The sequence below is a fragment of the Sus scrofa genome, chromosome 3, assembly GCF_054392235.1.
Source record: "Sus scrofa isolate SSC_HxYL_T2T_F1_AM1 chromosome 3, Sscrofa_HxYL_maternal_Yorkshire_Landrace_v2.0, whole genome shotgun sequence".
NCBI lineage: Eukaryota > Metazoa > Chordata > Mammalia > Artiodactyla > Suidae > Sus > Sus scrofa.
Genome location: NC_139385.1, coordinates 4,780,447 through 4,798,572, shown reverse-complemented (window position 1 = coordinate 4,798,572; position 18,126 = coordinate 4,780,447). Strand labels below are relative to the sequence as shown.

Genomic DNA, 18,126 nt, shown 5'->3' with positions numbered 1-18,126 from the left:
TCTTTTAAAACTATGGCTTCCTAGCACTTAAATGATTTTAAGCTCCCAGGTAGACATGACGCTACTCCCCATTGTACCGGCTGTCTGTTGGGTGTCCACCATGGGCCAAGCACAAGACAAAGTACTTTGCACGCCTCAGTACCCAAGACCCCCTCAAGAGCCCTAGTGACACGCACATTCCCCACACCATCTGATAAGGAAGCAGCTGAGGGTGGGGGTCAGAAGCCAAGTGCCTCGCCAGGATCACACGGGAGTAAGTGGTAGAGGAAGAATTCAAATCCTGATCCGAATTATCCCCCAGTCGTCCTGCAGAGGCTGCTGTCCATGGAGCTTCATATTGGCTAATGGGGTGTGTGTGTCTGTGTGTCTCTGCGTGTATGAACTTTTTTTTTGGCCGCACCCACAGTATGTAGAAGTTTCCAGGCCAGGAATCAAATCCATGCCACAACAGTGATCCTAGCCACAGCAGCGACAACGCTGGATCCTTAACCTACTGAGCCACCAGGGAACTACTGAACTTGTTAAAAACGGTGACAAAATACACAACACAAAATTTTTCCCGATTTTAAAGCAGGCAGTTCCGTGGCACTAAGAGTATTCACGTTGTGCGACCAGTACCACCATCCATCTCCAGAACTTTCTCATCTTCCCAAACTGAACCTCTGTCCATCCTCATCACTGCCGCCGGCACCCCCCCTTCTCCGTTCCATCGCCCCGACTCTCTCTGCGGTAGGTACCACAATCTAAGTGGAGTCGTACAGATGTTGTCCTTTTGGGTTGAGCTTATTTCACTTAGCATCATTTTTTTCAAGAGCATATATGAGTTTAAAGCAACTTCAGAAGTTCCTGCTGTGGGTTAAGGATCCCGAGTTATCTCTGCAGCAGCGAGGGTTCAATCCCCAGCCCGGGAACTTCCACACACTGTGGGTGTGACCCCAAAAAAAGCTATTTCAGGTGCTTGCCAAAGGAAAATACTCTGTTTAGATGCATGCAACCTTGGAAGACAAAGTCTGAATCTGGATCTGTCAAGGGGTTGAGGGGTCGTAGGAGGCGGACACCTGAACCCCTAAAATTCCAAGGTGAGCCCCCAAACTGGGTGATTCCCAAAGAAACAGAAATAAATCAGATCCACTGGGCTAAGCCAACAGATATACAGAGTTGATTCTAAAGAGGTTAGTGGACTCTTTCTTTAACCTAAATTTTGATAGGACGCCTTTCTGGGTCAGACGTATGCTGTAAATTATTGATGAAGGTAAGCTTTCTTTCTTTCTCTGTGTGTGTGTGTGTGTGCGCACACACGCGCTTTTTAGGGCCGCACCTGCAGCATATGGAAGTCCCCAGGCTTGAGGTCCAATCAGAGCGACAGCTGCCGGCCTACACCACAGCCACAGCAACTGGGGATCCAAGCCGTGTCTGTGACCTACACCACAGCCACAGCCAAACACAGGATCTGAGCCACATCTGCAACCTACACCACAGCTCACAGCAATGCCATATCCTTAACCCACTGAGCGAGGCCAGGGATCGAACCCGCAACCTCCTGGTTCCTAGTCAGATTCGTTTCCACTGTCACAGTGGGAACTCCAAGGTAAACATTCTAGTTGCAAAAAAAAAAAAAAAAATCTTGGTTCCTGAAACAAATTCACTCTTCATGGATGTCCACAGCAATTCTCGGTTTTTCTTCTTCCCTTTTCACCCCAGAGAGGTTCATCCAACAGAAGCAGCGCCTGCCTTTCCCAGATTTCAAGCTATTCAACAAGCAGCTATTTTTGCTAATCTTTCAGATTAGTCTTTCTAACTGCCAGAGAAACGGCGCCTTAAAAAGGAAATGTTTCTGCCTTAGAACTTATACTCAGTTGAAAATAGTCGTGATCAGTTAAAAAAATAATGCTGCGTAAGTACCCAAAAGATTTACCTCAAATCTCATCCAGCCGGCTAAAAATAACCTCAAAACCAACAACAAAACCTGGAAGAAGCCCCGTAGAAGAAGAACCAGGGCCAAAGGGGCCATCAGACATGAGGCTGATGGACCGACCAGCTCTTGGCTTAGTTTGGTCTGGGGCAAAGGTCAAAGACTGGGGCAGGACACTAAAGACCCAGGCGACCACAGCGAGAGTAGACAAACAGGCCACATGCATGCAGCTCAAAAGCTTCTGCACTGCCAGGGACACCACCCACGAGATGAAAAGGCACACTGCGACACGGAAGAAAGGGTGTGCAATCACCCATCTGATGACGGGTTAAAAGCCAGAGGAGAGAACACCTCTACAGAGTAAAAACAAACAAAAATCTGATTTAAAACTGAGCAGAACTGAATAAAGAAGACAGACAAATGACAACAAGTACTTGAAAGGTGATCAGCCTTGCCAATCCGCAGGCAAATGCCAACCCCAACCACGAGGGGATACCACCTCGCATCAAAAAGATAAGAAATCTCTCCTGCGGTGATTTGGGGATCTTTGAAGAATGTCCTACCTAACCGCAGCCTGTTTAAATTGTTTATCTGTATGGAAAGCCCCAGCCAGGTATTGTATTTTGTCTTTAAGATAAAAATCAATAGGAGTTCCCGTCGTGGCGCAGTGGTTAAGGAATCCGACTAGGAACCATGAGGTTGCGGGTTCGATCCCTGCCCTTGCTCAGTGGGTTAAGGATCCTGCGTTGCCATGAGCTGTGGTGTAGGTCGCAGACGCGGCTCGGATCCTGCGTTGCTGTGCCTCTGGCGTAGGCCGGGGACTACAGCTCCGATTCGACCCCTAGCCTGGGAACCTCCATATGCCGCGGGAGTGGCCCAAAGAAATAGCAAAAAGACAAAAAAAAAAAGATAAAAATCAATAGATTAAAAAGTTGAAAAAAAAGAGACAAGCGATAACAAGAGTTGTCAAAGAGGTGGGGGAAACCCTACATCTGTTGGTGGGAATGTCAACTGGCGTAGCTGTTACGGAAAACAGTGTGGAAGTTCCCCAAAAGAATTTTAAAATAGAACTACCATAGGATCCAGCAAGCCCACTTCTGGGTGTGTATCCAAAGGACATTTAAACAGGATATTTAAAAAAAAAAAAAACCCAGATACCTTCAGTCCCAGGTTCATAGCAGCATTATTCACAATAGCCGAGATATGGAAACCACTTACCCGTCCATCAACAGATGAATGGATAAAGATGTGATATAGGTAAACAATGGAATATTATTCAGCCAGGAGAAAAGAAGGAAATCCTGTCATTTGTGACAACCTAGATGGGCCTGGAGGGCACTGTGTTGAGTGAACTGAGCTCGACAGAGGAAGACAAATATGGCACGCTATCGCTTGCATGTGAATTCTAAAAGAAATAAAAAAATAAAAAAAAGTCAAACTTGCAGAAACAGAAAGTAGAAGTGGTTGCCAGCGATTGGGGTGTGGGGAAAACAGGCAGAGGCTGGTAAAAGGGTACAAAGTTTCAAGTATAAGATGAACAAGTTCTGGAGCTCCTGTTGTGGCTCAGGGGAAAGGAATCTGATAGGAACCATGAGGTTGCAGGTTCGATCCCTGGCCTCACTCCGTGGGTTAACGATCCCACGTTGCTATGGCTGTAGTGAAGGCTGGTGGCTACAGCTCCCTTTTGACCCCTAGCCTGGGAACCTCCATATGCCGTGAGTGCAGCAACAACAAAAACATTCTGAGGATCTAACGTAAACCTAGTGACTGCAATTGCTAACACTGCATTAGATAATTGAAATTTGCTAAGAGACGAGAACTTAAATGTTCTCACGTTTATAATATATATTTGATACACACACACATATTTGGCTGCATCCACGGCATGCAGAAGCCCCCGGGCCAGGGATCTGACCTCTACCAGAGCTGCAACCAAAGCCACCACAGTGATGACATTAGATCCTTAACCCACTGAGCCACCAGGGAACTCCATCCGCTTTTTGGCTATTAGGAATAATGACTCTATGGACATTCATTTGCGAGTTTTTGTGTAGACACAGGGTTTTCAATTCTCTTGGGTCTATACCTAGGAGTGCAGCTCCTGGGTCACATGTCACTCAATGTTTTTAATGATTTAGTGGGTATGGTTTGCATTTCCTGGACAGCTAGGAATGCTGAGTATCTTTTCTTTTCTTTTTTGGTGGTGCCCATGGCATGTGGAAGTTCCCGGGCCGGGAACTGAACCGGGGCCATAGCAGTGACTATGCCAGATCCTTAACCGGCTGAGGCACCAGCAAGTCCTGAGTGTCTTTTCACGGCTGTGTCTTTGACTGGTTTGTTCTTCCTCAATCTCACTGCAAGAGTCGATGCGTGCACTAGCCCGCACGTCCCCGAGTGGTTTTTCACTCATATGAGCTCAAAAATGTTGTCTTGGCCCTCAGCTTACAAATGAGAGAGGCCCAAGGGGCCTGGCCTCCATGCATAGATGTCATCTGAAGCTGTCACAATCTGCCCAACGAGTCTGGGTGGGAGGTGGCCTGGCTTTTGCAAGTAAGAAAACCAAGGGCAGCAGGTCCCTAGTGACCTAGGGGTTAAGGATCCAGTGTTGTCACCACTGTGGCTCAAGTCACAGCTGCAGCAGGGGTTGGATCCCTAGCCTGGGAACGTCCGCATGCGGAGGGTGTGGCCAAAAAAACAAAAAACAAAAAAATAAGGGCAGATAATCCCAGCATCTCTGGTTGACTGGTGAGCGCAAACTCAAGCCACGTCTCTGCATAGGTGCCCGTTTTCCCTGCGATCCTCCTCATGGGCCTTGGTGGCAACAGAGCGGGAGGTGACAGTCTTGGCCCTTTTTGTGGCACCGTCTCTGGGGAGCACAGAACAATCCTTTGAGACACTCTTCCCTCTGAGACACAGAGGGCTCGGAAACAGGGCCCCAGGTGTGCAGACAGCCCTGCAGGTGAACGGCCTGTTGGGTCTGAGGGTGCCTGCAGTGTCTCAGCTGTTACAACAAAATACAAAAGCCTGGGCGGCTGGAACAACAGACATTTGACTCACGGCTCTGGAGGTGCAAAGTCCAAAGATTCAGTTCTTGGTGAGGGCTCTCTCCCCAGCCTACAGACGGCCACCTTCTTGCTGTGTACTCCCTTGTCAGCAAAAGACGCAGAGAGGGAGAAAGAGAGTGAGCTTCAATTTCTCCCTTTTGTTGTTTCTTTTGCCATGCCTGTGGCATGAAGCAATTCCCCAGGCCAGGGATCAAAACGGCACCACAGCAGTGACCTGAGCCATAGCAGTGACAACCCAGATCCTTAACAGGCTGAGCGCCCAGGGAACTCCCTTCTTCCTCTCTTGTAAAGACGCTAATCCTGTCACGGGGGCTGCACCCCCCAGACCTCATCTAAGCCTCGTTACCGCCCGAAGGACTCACCTTCCAGTGTGACAATGGGGGTTAGGGCTTCAACATACAGGTTTGGGGAGGGGACACCGAATTCAGTCCATAACAGAGGGTCCGGGTTTGTGGCTGGGGAATCAGAGGGTGGGAAGGCTTCGGAGGCAATGCAAGCAAGAGACTACGAGAAAGACAGCGACAGAGAAGCAGCAGAGACGGCTCAGAAGTCTTCTCATGACCAAGTAAGAAAGGAAGCCTATGGAGTTCCCATTTGGCTCAGCAGGTTAAGGACTGATGTTGTCTCCAGCTTTGCTCTGTGGGTGAAGGATCTGGCATTGCCAAAAGCTGTGGTATAGGTCACAGACGAGGCTCAGATCCGGTATTGCTGTGGCTGTGGCTGTGGCCACTGCTGTGGTGCGGATTCAAACCCTAGCCTGGGAACTTTCATATGCCACAAATGTGTGGCTGTACAAAGAAAAAAAAAAAAAAATCCGGAGTTCCCGTCGTGGCGCAGTGGTTAACGAATCCGACTAGGAACCATGAGGTTGCGGGTTCGGTCCCTGCCCTTGCTCAGTGGGTTAACGATCCGGCGTTGCCGTGAGCTGTGATGTAGGTTGCAGATGCGGCTCAGATCCCGAGTTGCTGTGGCTCTGGCGTAGGCTGGCAGCTACAGCTCCGATTCGACCCCTAGCCTGGGAACCTCCATATGCCGCGGAAGCGGCCCAAAGAAATAGCAAAAAAAAGACAAAAAACTAAAAAATAAATAAAATAAAAAATTTAAAAAAAAATCCAAGAAACTTTGTTATTCAAATAAAAAAATTTCTTTGTTAGTTTTTATAGTGGTAAAATACGTACCATGAAATCAACCACGTTTGCGTGTACGACTCAGGGGCGCTAAGCGCATTCACGCTGTTGTACAACCATCACCGCCATCTCCTCCAGAACCTGTTCACCTTCCCAAGACTCTATCCCCATTAAAGAGTAACTCCCCCTCCACCAACCCCTGGTCCCCCCCCCCTTTTTTTTGTCTTTTGTCTTTTTAGGGCCACACCCGAGACATATGGAGGTTCCCAGGCTAGGGGTCCAATTGGAGCTGTAGCCACCGGCCTACACCACAGCCGCAGCAACACAGGATCCGAGCTCCATCTGCGACCTACAGCACAGCTCATGGCAATGCCAGATCCCGAACCCACGGAGCGAGGCCAGGGATGGAACCCACGTCCTCATGGATGCTAGTCGGGTTCGTTAACCACTGAGCCACGACGGGAACTCCCCCAGTTCCTCTTGCTTGCTGCCTTACGTTCTTCTTTCCTTAGGGTAACTGCACTGAAGTCTTTAAGCCGATCAGCTCTTGTGTTTGGGGGGATGACCAGGAAGTGGGAGACGGGGCCTGATCTGAAGACAGGGAATTGTAAGAAACCAGAGTCCTTGCTGGCAGCTAGGAAGGGAAAGGACAGCAGGCCGGATCCCACGAAGCCTGGAAGAGAGTAGAAAAAAGGGGTCAGCCCGCAGCCAGTGGGAGGTCCGGGTGCCCCTGGGGGCCAGACAGGCCGCAGGACCAAGAAGCTCAGGGAAGCATCAGCGCTGCAGCCGCCCAGGGAACGGGAGCAGGAGGGCTGGCTGGTCCCCATCACCACATCTGAGACACTTTCATTCTCACTCCAAATGTTCCCAGTAATTTTCTGTTCAATTTGGTAGCAATACACCCACTTAATAGCAAATCCAATTACTGTGGCTTCTCCCCATTTGTTACCTTAAGGAAGTGGGTTTTTCATACATTAGAGCTTATAACGAATTACTCAAAGCAAGGAAGCCAAATTTCACTCTCATTCCTGGTTCTCAGTTTTTCAGTTTGGTTTTTTGCTTTGGTTTTTTAGGGCTGCACCCGAGGCATATGGACATTCCCAGGCTAGGGGTCAAATCGGAGCTGCAGCTGCCAGCCTACACCACGGCTCATGGCAATGCCAGATCCTTAACCCACCGCATGAGGCCAGGGATCGAACCTGCATCCTCTTATCCTCATGGATCCCAGCCGGATTCATCTCCACTGCGCCACATGGGAACTCCCATTACAGCTGGTTTGTTTTGAACAATCATGTCACAGAGATGAGGGTGTTTCTTGGGTAAAGAACCGAGGAGGACAGGGCTGGCGCTGGTGCTACGGGCTGCAGTGGGAGCTGGCCGTCGGCCACCAAGGAGAGGACGCAGCCTTGGACGACTCGGTGAGGGAGCAGAGCCACTGGGCAGGAAGGAGACATTCAGTCTGTCTGGTTTTATAGGGCAGCGATAGTGAATGGCTGGGTTCGCCTGAGACTGGAGGGCTTTGGATCTTGCAAGTGGGAAGGACGAGGGGTTCAGGGGCGCTCAGGTCTCTGTCCAGGGCTGGGAGGTGAAATCCTGCTCCTCCGAGCCAGGAACTGTATGCTGTAAAGAGCAGCTCCAGGAACAGGCTGACAGCACCCGCAGGGCTTGGCAACCCTCGGTGGACCCGTTTGCCGGGGCTGGAGGGGCTCCTGTGGAAGCAGCATCTCTCCAAGGAGCCGGCAGTGTAGTGAGCAAGAGTCTGAGCACCCCTTCCAGCACCTTCCAGGGTGACTTCTTGGCACTCCTCGGCAGTCTGGTTTGTCACTTTTCTCCCCAGACCATGGACGTCCCAGGTTGACTTCTGTCTTACTTAGCTGTTTATGCTTAGAGTCTGACACACAATTGCAATGAAATGAAGGCAAGTTTTTATCTTGGCCTCGCCCACAGCAAGCAGAGGTTCCCGGGCCAGGGGTCAAACTGACATCAGATCCTTAACCCGATGAGCCACCAGGGAATTCCAAGACATTGGATTCTCACTGCAAATCCTGGAAAACAAAAAATTACTCTTGCCAAATGCTTCGAGCCCTGGTCCGCTGGTCCTCGGTCTGTTGCACAAAATTCTCAATCCCCGAGTAGGGCCAGGGAGCCAAATTCTGCAGTCTGCTCTCATCCTTAGAAGGCTATGCGTGTATTTCCCTAATGAGGACGTGCCACCGCTTTTATGAGCCTCACGGAGCCCAGGACAGTTCACGCGGATGGAGGGCGAGGTTACCAACACCAGACTTTGTGAGGCACACACATCCAGCGTCACCCAAATATAGCCAGTCTGACCTCTCTGGCTGCAAAAAGCAGCCCTAAGCGCTCTGACGTTCCTATCGTGAAACAGGAGAAGGAATGTCCTTCCCAGCTCATCTCCTGAGGACACTGCGGGCCTGGCAGGAAAGCATCACTTCCTGCCCATGACTGAGATGCATTACATCACAGGGGCCATGACTTCCAAGTCCTATTTTTAGAGGTGATGAGGAGGAAGCCAAGTCCGGCTTCGCGTGGGAAGCAGCCCAAGGGTTCTTCCCTGAGCCCGAAGGTCCAGGGGGCCACAGCTTCCAAGACCACCTCAGTTTCTCACGCCGACCTCGTGCACATCCTGAGTCGCCTCGTGGCCTCACAGGGGGCAGCAGAGGATGTTCCCAGGCAGCCTCTCAAGTCCAGCGAACTGTCCTGTCACCAGAGCCAAGGTCAAGCTGTAAACCTGAGTCTATATTTCCCTTGGGCTGTGCTGAAGGGTAGCGCACGCCCCTTCCTATAAGCCGGGTCTGGGGACAGCCTAAGAGAGGATGACGTGTTCCCAAAAGTGCAAGATTGAAAGAGACTCTAAAGCCCACTGCTCTTGGACAATAAAAATGCTTAGAATTCAACGAAAAAAAGGCCAAGGGCTCATTGTTGGTGGTTTTTGTCTTCCGTAGGGCCACACAAATGGATGTTCCCAAGCTAGGGATTGAATGGGAGCTGCAACTGCCGGCCTACACCACAGCTACCACAAGCAACTCGGGATCTAAGTCGCGTCTGCAACCTACACCACAGCTCACAGCAACACCAGATCCTTAACCCATTGAGCAGGGCCAGGGATTGAACCCACGTCCTCACAGACACTAGTTGGGTTCGTTACCAGTGAGCTACAGCAAGAGCTCCGGCATATATCTTTTTGAATTAGAGTAAAAACTACTTTTTTTTTTTTGGTCTTTTTGCCTTTTCTGGGGCCGCTTCCCGAGGCATAATTGGAGCTGTAGCCTCCGGCCTACACCACAGCCACAGCAATGTGTGATCTGAGCCGTGTCTGCAACCTACACCACAGGTCACGGCACCGCCGGATCCTCAACCCACTGAGTGGGGCCAGGGATCGAACCCGAAACCTCATGGTTCCTAGCCGGATTCATTAACCACTGCACCACCAAGGGAACTCCCTAAAACTACATTTTAAAACAAAGACCTGGAGTGTTGTCACTGCAACAGCTGGGTGACTGCTGTGGTGCAGGTTGGATCCCTGCCCTGGGAACTTCCACATGCCATGACTGTGGCCAAAAAAAGCCCCCAAAAAGTTAAAGAAAATAAAGAATACCTGTATATGTACATAAATAACTGAATGACTTTGTTGTATGCCAGAAACGAACACATTGTAAATCAACTATACTTCAATAAAACAATTTATTTTATAATGATTTTTGTTTTTTCCATTATAGCGGGTTTACAGTGCAAGAAAACAACTTTTAATTGAAAAAACTAGAACAAAATGTGGCTTTAAAGATTCGAAATCATGTAAAATAAAGGCAAGAGAGGGAAGGCCTTCTGTGCCCATGGCCCCTGTTCCACTCCCACATCTTCCATCCAGAGAGGAAGGCCTTGCTGTGAAGGTCAATGTTATGTGTCACCAGGACTGGGCCCAGGGACGCCCAGATGGCTGGTGAGACATTATTTCTGGGTGTGCCCGTGAGGGCGTTTCTGAAAGGGATTAGCATTGGAATCAGTAGGCTGAGTGAAAACTGGTTCAAACCAACCTGGGGTGCTATCATCCAAGACTCTGAGGGTCTGGATACGATGAGAAGGGCAGAAGGACCGCTTCTGCCCCTTCTTGAGCTGGGACGTCCACCTTGTCCTGCCCTTGACACTGGAGCTCTAGCTTCTGGTCCTGGAGGGTTTTTGTTTGTTTGGGGTTTTTTTAGGGCCGCACCCATGGCATATGGAGGTCCCCAGGCTAGGGGTCTAATCGGAGCTGTAGCCGCCAGCCTACGTCAGAGCCACAGCAACGCAGGATCCGAGCCATGTCTGCAACCTACACCACAGCTCACGGCAACGCCGGATCCTTAACCCACGGAGGGAAGCCAGGGATCAAACTGGCCACCTCATGGTTCCTAGTCGGATTCGTTTCCACTGTGCCACCACAGGAACTCCCCTGGTCCTGGAGGGTTAAGCCATGCAACTTCCCAGTTTTCCAGCTGGTGCCTCTCAGCCTCCATAACTGCCCAAAGTAACTTCGCTCTTCTGATTTCATGTGCATCGTACTGGTTCTGTCTCTCTGGAGAAGCCTGACTTATACACGCGTGAGTAAGATTACAAGTGAGACACTAAGACAATCCCTTTTTGTAGAGCAAATGCTCACAGAAAACCATGTGCAAACTCATGAGGTTTTTTCCCTCCCCTTCAAGAGAATGGGGTTTTTGTCTAATATTGATGCGTGTTGAAAGTTAAAAAAAAAAAAAAAATCACACACTTACTTTATTAAAAATCTTCTTATCTTTTTTTTTTTTTAGGGCCCCACCTGCGGCATATGGAAGTTCCCAGGCTAAGCATCGAGTCGGAGCTGCAGCTACCGGTCACAGCCACAAGGGATCTGAGCCGAGTCTGCAGCCTACGCCGCAGCTCTCGGCAAGGCTGGATCCTTAACCCACTGAGCAAGGCCAGGGATCAAACCTGCATCTTCATGGATGCTCGTCTGACTCAGTTCCTCTGAATCATGACAGAAACGTCCAGATTTTATTCAATTACAATGTAAGCAGTCATATGTGGTAGAAGCTACTCTATTGGATAGTACAGGCAAGGTAAGTATTATTATTACTGGTTTTGGACAATGAATTAAAGTCTGAGGCTGGCACAGCCAGTGCAGCCTGAGGTTAGTGGAGATTTGAATGTGAAGTGGAGGCATGATTTTCGTCCTGGAAGATCCCCATCAACCACCAAAAACTAAACAGCATCCTCCTCTCCAGACAAAAGTTGTTTTTTTTTTTTTTCTTTTTAGGACTGCGTCTGTGGCAAATGGAAGCTTCCAGGATAGGGATTGAGTCAGAGCTGCAGTTGCTGGCTTATGCCACAGCCACAGCCACAATGGATCTGAGCCCAATCCTTAGCCCACTGAGGGAGGCCAGGGATTGCAGCCTCACAGACACCATGTCTGGTTCTTAACCCCCTGGGCCACAACAGGAACTCCCAGACAAGGCTTTGATATTTTTTGCCCGCCCTTCAGCATATAGAGTTCCCAGGCCAGGGATCAGATCTTAACCACAGTTGCAATCTATGCCACAGCTGCGGCAATGCCGGATCCTTAACCTACACTGTTGGGCCAGGGACTGAACCTGCATCCCAGTGCTCCAGAGACACTGCTGATTCCACTACACCACAGCAGGAATTTCAAAGGTTTGATTCTGTGACATAATACTTGTCATTTTCACAAGCAAAAAGTCAATTATCAGTTCTTTCCCCACGCATGCCCCTCGTGCCTCGAGCCCTACACTTCAGTTACTTAATGAGGAACCAAGCTGAAGGGCAGGGCTCTGTAGGGCAGGGGCCTGATTTCATTATCTCACTGTTCCCAGCACCTACTAGGATGCTTGGTTTACAGTAGGCGCCCAATCAGCATTTGCTGGATGTTGAATAGGTATCTTGGAAAGAAGTGACAAGAAAAAAAACAAAATAACATGAAGAATGAACAATGTTCGGCAACTGTTTAAATCACGTCTCTGCCCATTACCAGCGATGCTGTCTGGGCTGAGATGAGAACCATCATCCTGAAGACTAAGAAATATTCCAGTGGTCAGAGTCACTGCCTCTTCACGCTGCAGGGGTGGGGGGGTCCACGTATGGATCCTATTAGCTAGTGAAACGGGCTGTTGCCTGATGGCGGCTGAAATGTTCTTAGAAACTTGAACATTACTGTTAGTTTTTCTTTCAATAAAACAGCCTCACCCTGAGACATCTTAAGACAACAGTAAATGTGGGGCAAATCACGTGCATAAGGGTATGAGCTTAAAACCCTTTGTAACATTAAAGACGTACGTTTTATAAGAAACTCAGGCCAGGTTTGGGCATCTTGCAAAATATCTCTACAGAGCTTTGAATATTATGTGTCTGAATCAAGCAGGAGAGAGAGAGCCACAGCCCAGCAATTTTTCTCCCAAGAGACTCAAACGGAAACATCTCACAAAGAGGAAGCCTGGAATTTATTCAAACAAACTGCTTTAATTTTAATAAGTCATAAGTGGTACTCAGAACATTTCCAAGAAATTCAATAGCTTGTAAGCTATCTATATATACGTTATTATCGCAATTTATCGTTAAAAAAAACCCCTATAGATCTTTGACCAAAATGCACCGGAAAGAGCAACCATTCGTTAACATTAGAACAACAGCAGTTCTCAATATTTCAACGGATTCTGATGTTTGAAGAACATTTCTCGACAGGACATCAAAGAAATCTACAGTTGTGATTTCTGTTGTGAAAAATTGGCTTGTTCTTGTGGCAAATTTCCCTTTAAGAGTCTCCCAGAGGCGCTCACACACGGAACAGAGTAGGCTCCCAACAAGCTCACTGAGGCCCATGCTGGATGAGCACACACCCAGACCCTATTAAAGGGGCCTGTCAGGGCTCAGCTGCTCTGGGCAGAAGTGAACATGCTGACAAAACCACCCGTTCTTGTTGGTACGTGTGAAAATGTGGTTTCAGATGCTCCCTAAAGACAAAACCACCAAATTAATTTCTCTAACACATGGACCTTCTTGCTGCACCGGCATCCACTAAAGAGTTACAATGAGTTACAATCTTATCACTCTGGCTGAGCTTAACAAACCACAATGAAATGGACTAACGCCAGCATTTTTACGTTCTTTTTTTGCTTAAGAATTTGGATAAACAATGTAACTGGGAAAAAAAACCAAAAAAAACACACAAAAACTTCCCTGAAGGGACACACTCTAAGTGAACACATGGCTCCCTCTAGTGGCAAAAATGGATCTCACAGGCCAACCACAGGGCTTGCTTCACACCCCACCCATTCATGCCTCTCAAATTAGGCAGCTCCTTGAAATTACCCTGAATTCCTAAAGTGACTAAATACACACAGTCGGGGCCCTCGCATCCCATCCACTGCGGCTGGACCAGTGGGAGACAAGAATGTTCTATTGAAATCTGCCCAGGAGTTCCCATTGTGGCACAGTGGAAACAATCCGACTAGGAACCACAAGGTTGAAGGTTCGATCCCTGGCCTCAATCAGTGAGTGGGTTAAGGATCCAGCATTGCCGTGAGCTGTAGTATAGGTCGCAGAGTTCAGAGCCCGAATTGCTGTGGCTGTGGTGTAGGCTGGCAGCTGTAGCTCTGATTGGACCCCAGCCTGGGAACCTCCGTATGCCACAAGTGAGGCCCTAAAAAGACCAAAAAAAAAGTAAATCTGCCCAGAGTAATGAAGGCAACTTGACCTTCTCACCCTAATTTCGACCTCACCTGCTAACTTAACACGCAATATGCATCTGTCCTTTAAAAATAAGCATTACCAAAAAATAAAATAACCTTCAAGGTATGCCCTGTACTGATAAATAGATTTTTTCTTTTTTAAGGAAAAACCAGGTTTCTTCAGTCCCTCCAAGAGCCACATCAAAGTGTTTAAACTAGGAAAACGTTGATTTTTCCCACTGAGAGAGAAGGCGGTTTCCGGGAGAGGCCCACCCTCTCCTCCCCACCTGGCAGGTCCCTTGGCCTAAACGATTCTCATCCTGAACCAACCAGGCCCTTCCCTCCCTTGTTCCAGATCCCTCCTCTTCTCCCAGCGGAGGCCAGACCCACCGTGGTTATGGATGTGAGCAGGGCGGGCAGCAGTCACACAGCAGCGAGGTCACCTCTAAAAGCTGAGGACAAAGTTGTTGCTCCCTAGAGGCAGCGACAGGAAAATTTAGTTGTTTTTTTGGTGTCATCATCTTACATGATGTAAATTTTTTTAAGATGGCTAATTCCGACATTCCTGGACCCTGATAAAAATTTACTTATTTATTATTTCAAGGTCTGGACCTACAGCATATGGAGGTTCCCAGGCTAGCGGTCAAATTGAAGCTACAGCAGCCAGCCTACACCACAGCCAAAGCAACACCACATTCGAACCACATCTGTGACCTACACCACAGCTCATAGCAATGCTGGATCCTTAACCACTGAGCGAGTCCAGGGGTCAAACCCTCATCCTCATGGCTACTAGTCCAGTTTGTTACCTCTGAGCCACAATAGGAACTCCCTAATTCTTTTTGGCTTTTTTTTTTTGTCTCTTTTTTGCCTTTTCTAGGACCGCTCCCGCGGCATATGGAGGTTCCCAGGCTAGGGGTCCAATCGGAGCTGTAGCTGCTAGCCTATACCAGAGCCACAGCAACGCAGGATCCAAGCCACGTCTGCAACATTCACCACAGTTCACGGCAACACTGGATCCTTAACCCACTGAGCAAGGGCAGGGACCGAACCCCCAACCTCATGGTTCCTAGTCAGATTCATTTGCCACTGCACCACGACGGGAACTCCCCTAATTCTTTTTTTCTTAATGGCCACACCCGAGACATATGGAAGTTCCTGGGCCAGGGATCAAATCTGAGCTGCAACTAGAAGCCACACCACAACTGCAGCACCGCTGGATCCTTAACCTACTGTGCCACATCAGGAACTCCTCCAAGACCCTTTTTAGAGACTGTGTGACAACTACAGGCAACGAAGAGCAGTATCAGAGAGCAGACCACGTCCGATCCAAATCAGTATTTGCGTGGAAGCAAAGTGAGGTGTCTAGATATTTTTGTTAAGGATCCTTAACAGAGGAGGGGGAGAAGCTGATTTTAACACTTTTAGTGTTTAAATGTTTTAAAATTCATGTATTCATCCAAACTTGACTTTACACAGTGGGACAGGACATGTGAGCGTTAGCAAGGACTCAACAAGGAATTAAGGCTGCAGGCCACTCATCTGAAGGCAGGGACCAGAATCTGGCTCGATTTACTCTCTCAAAGGCACCACAAGGCCAGAAAGTGAGTTTGTTTCCAATACTGCTGCAGTCTCGGTGTCTAGGTGAGTTCAGACAAGTGTATGTTCCCCAGGGGGAGCAAAGTACCTGCAAGGAAAATAAGCCAATTCTTCTTTTCTCCGATCCCCCTAACAGTCGTAGGCATTTCTAAAGATCTGAGTCTTTATCAAGTCATGGGAGGGGGCGGGGGTGGTGGTGGTGACAAGGGTCCTAGCTGTGAATCCCTTTAGATGTCCTGCAAAGAACTAGAGGTTTCTTTCTTCTGTTTTCTTTTTGGCTACACCCAAAGCACATGGCAGTTACTAGGCCAGGGACCGAATCTGAGCAGCAGCTGTGACCTAGGCCACAGCGGTGGCAACACTGGATCCTTCACCCGTGATGAACTCAATTCATTCTTTCCTTTCTTTCTCGGTTTCTCTTTCTTTCTTCCTTTCTTTTTCTTTGCTGCACCCATGGCATTCAAAAGTTCCACGGTCCAGGAATTGAACCTGTGCCACAGCAGTGACGCCAGATCCTTTACCCACTGCACCACCAGGGAACTCTCTCTTAATTCCATTTCCTCTCCTTGAAAGGTTTAAAAAGAACTTTAAATTTACCTATGGGAAAATGCAAAGAAAATCTTATAACGCATTCTTATTCTGTGTGAAATTACAGCAAATAGTCTATATGCGTTTTAGAATACACACACCAAGCACCAAAATCTATATTTTACTTCCTACTTATAAAATCAAGCCATGTAATGACTGATTTAAATTCAAAAGTTTAATTTTTTATTCACCACAGGCTTGCCACTTCAGTCATCTCAAGACCTTAACATTCATTCCAATGTTATTTAAAAAAAAGACTGTATGATTTCCAAATGCAAAGGACCGAGTCCAAGATTTTGTGCTATATGCGTTTCTTAAGTGATTGTGCAGGGAGTTCCCATTGTGGTTCAGCAGATACGAACCTGACTAGTGTCCATGAGGATGAGGGTTTGATTCCTGGCCTTGCTCAGGGGGTCAAGGATCCGGCATTGCTGTGAGCAGTGATGCACATCTCAGACAAGGCTGGCATCTGGCGTCGCTGTGGTGAAGGGTCGGCAGCTGTAGTTCCAATTGTCTCCTAGCCCAGGAACTTCCACATGCTGCGGGTGGCAGCCCTAAAAAAATAAATGAAAAATAAAGTGACCATGCACAGTTCAGCCCTTAAGAGTAGAATCCATAAAAGCAAAAGAGAAGAAAATGCACACCTGTGTCAGCACTTTTAAAACAGGAGTTCCTCTTGTGGCTCAGCAGAAACAAGTCTGATTAGCATCCCTGAGGACACAGGTTAGATTCCCGGCCTCGCTCAGTGGGTTAAGGATCCAACGTTGCTTCGAGCTGCGGTATAGAGGTCGCAGATGAGGCTCGGATCCGGCGTGGCTGTGGCGTAGGCTGATGGCTACAGCTCCAATTCAACCCCTAGCCTGGGAACCTCCATGTGCACCACCCCCCCCCCCGAAAAAAAAGAACTTTCAAAACAGGTTTCCCTTAGTTTTCATTGCCAAAGTGACACACCTTAAAATATTTCAAATATGTGAACACTTTCATCATTCAATCAAAAGAATATCTCATTTATGTACCAATTGCTTCAAAAATAAGTGTTTACCAAAGGCCTCCTTCCACAGGCATGAAACTTCATCCTTTTATTTATCACCTCTCCACACCTAGAACTTTCCACGGAAGGTCAACTTCAGACAGAACCGGAACCAATAAAGCACCAAAGGGAAAACATTTGGCATGGTATACGTGTACTAAAAAATTAATGTGGGAGGGAGTTCCCGTCATAATGCAGCGGAAACAAATCCGACTAGGAACCATGAGGTGGAGGGTTCGATCCCTGGTCTCGATCAGTGGGTGAAGGATCCGGCATTGCCGTGAGCTGTGGTGTAGGTCGCAGACACGGCTCGGATCCCACGTGGCTGTGGCTGTGGCTGTGGTGTAGACTGGCAGCTGTAGCTCCGAATTGGACCCCTAGCCTGGGAACCTCCATGTGCCTTGGGTGAGGCCCTAAAAAGCAAAAAAAAAAAAAAAAGTTCATGTGAAGAAGAAAGTTGTGAGCTTTTCTACAAATTTTTAGCAAACCACAACTTATTCTGATATAACTACGTGAACACACTTCAGTTTAGCATTTGATGCTAAATAGGAAATGCTGTATTTATTCTTTACAAATGGTTAAAAATTTACATGCTTGCAATTTACAAAACAAAGGAAATGAAACGGTGAGTCATGCATTGAGTGTTCCACCCTAAAAGGGGGGGGGGGAGACAGTTCCCATGCTAAAACACTGAAATGTGTCATCTCATCTCACCACCCACTGTGAACCCCAAACATTGTCCCCTAACCAGAGCTCTACTCATTTGACCAAGACGGTGTCTTTTAGACAAGCCAGAGACAGCTTTTTCATAAGGACTCTTATCTGGGGGCTCGACGGGAACTCCCTCTAAGGACCAGGATACACTATTTCATTACAGAGCGGGAGGACAGTGAGAGTTGAGTTCCAAGGTAACTACATTTTGTTTTCTTTTTTTTTTTTTGTCCTTTTGCCATTTCTAGGGCTGCTCCCGCAGCATATGGAGGTTCCCAGGCTAGGGGTCTAATTGGAGCTGTAGCCACCAGCCTACACCTCAGCCACAGCAACATGGGATCCGAGCCGCATCTGCAACCTGCACCACAGCTCAGGGCAA

The 18,126-nt window shown here is 48.2% G+C and overlaps 1 protein-coding gene across 1 annotated transcript in view; it reads right to left on the bottom strand.

The window, feature by feature from the left end:
* The window catches only part of EIF2AK1 (eukaryotic translation initiation factor 2 alpha kinase 1), a 293,498-nt gene that overhangs the window by 242,419 nt on the left and 32,953 nt on the right, over positions 1 to 18,126 (bottom strand). The gene's annotated exons all lie outside the window — the stretch shown is intronic.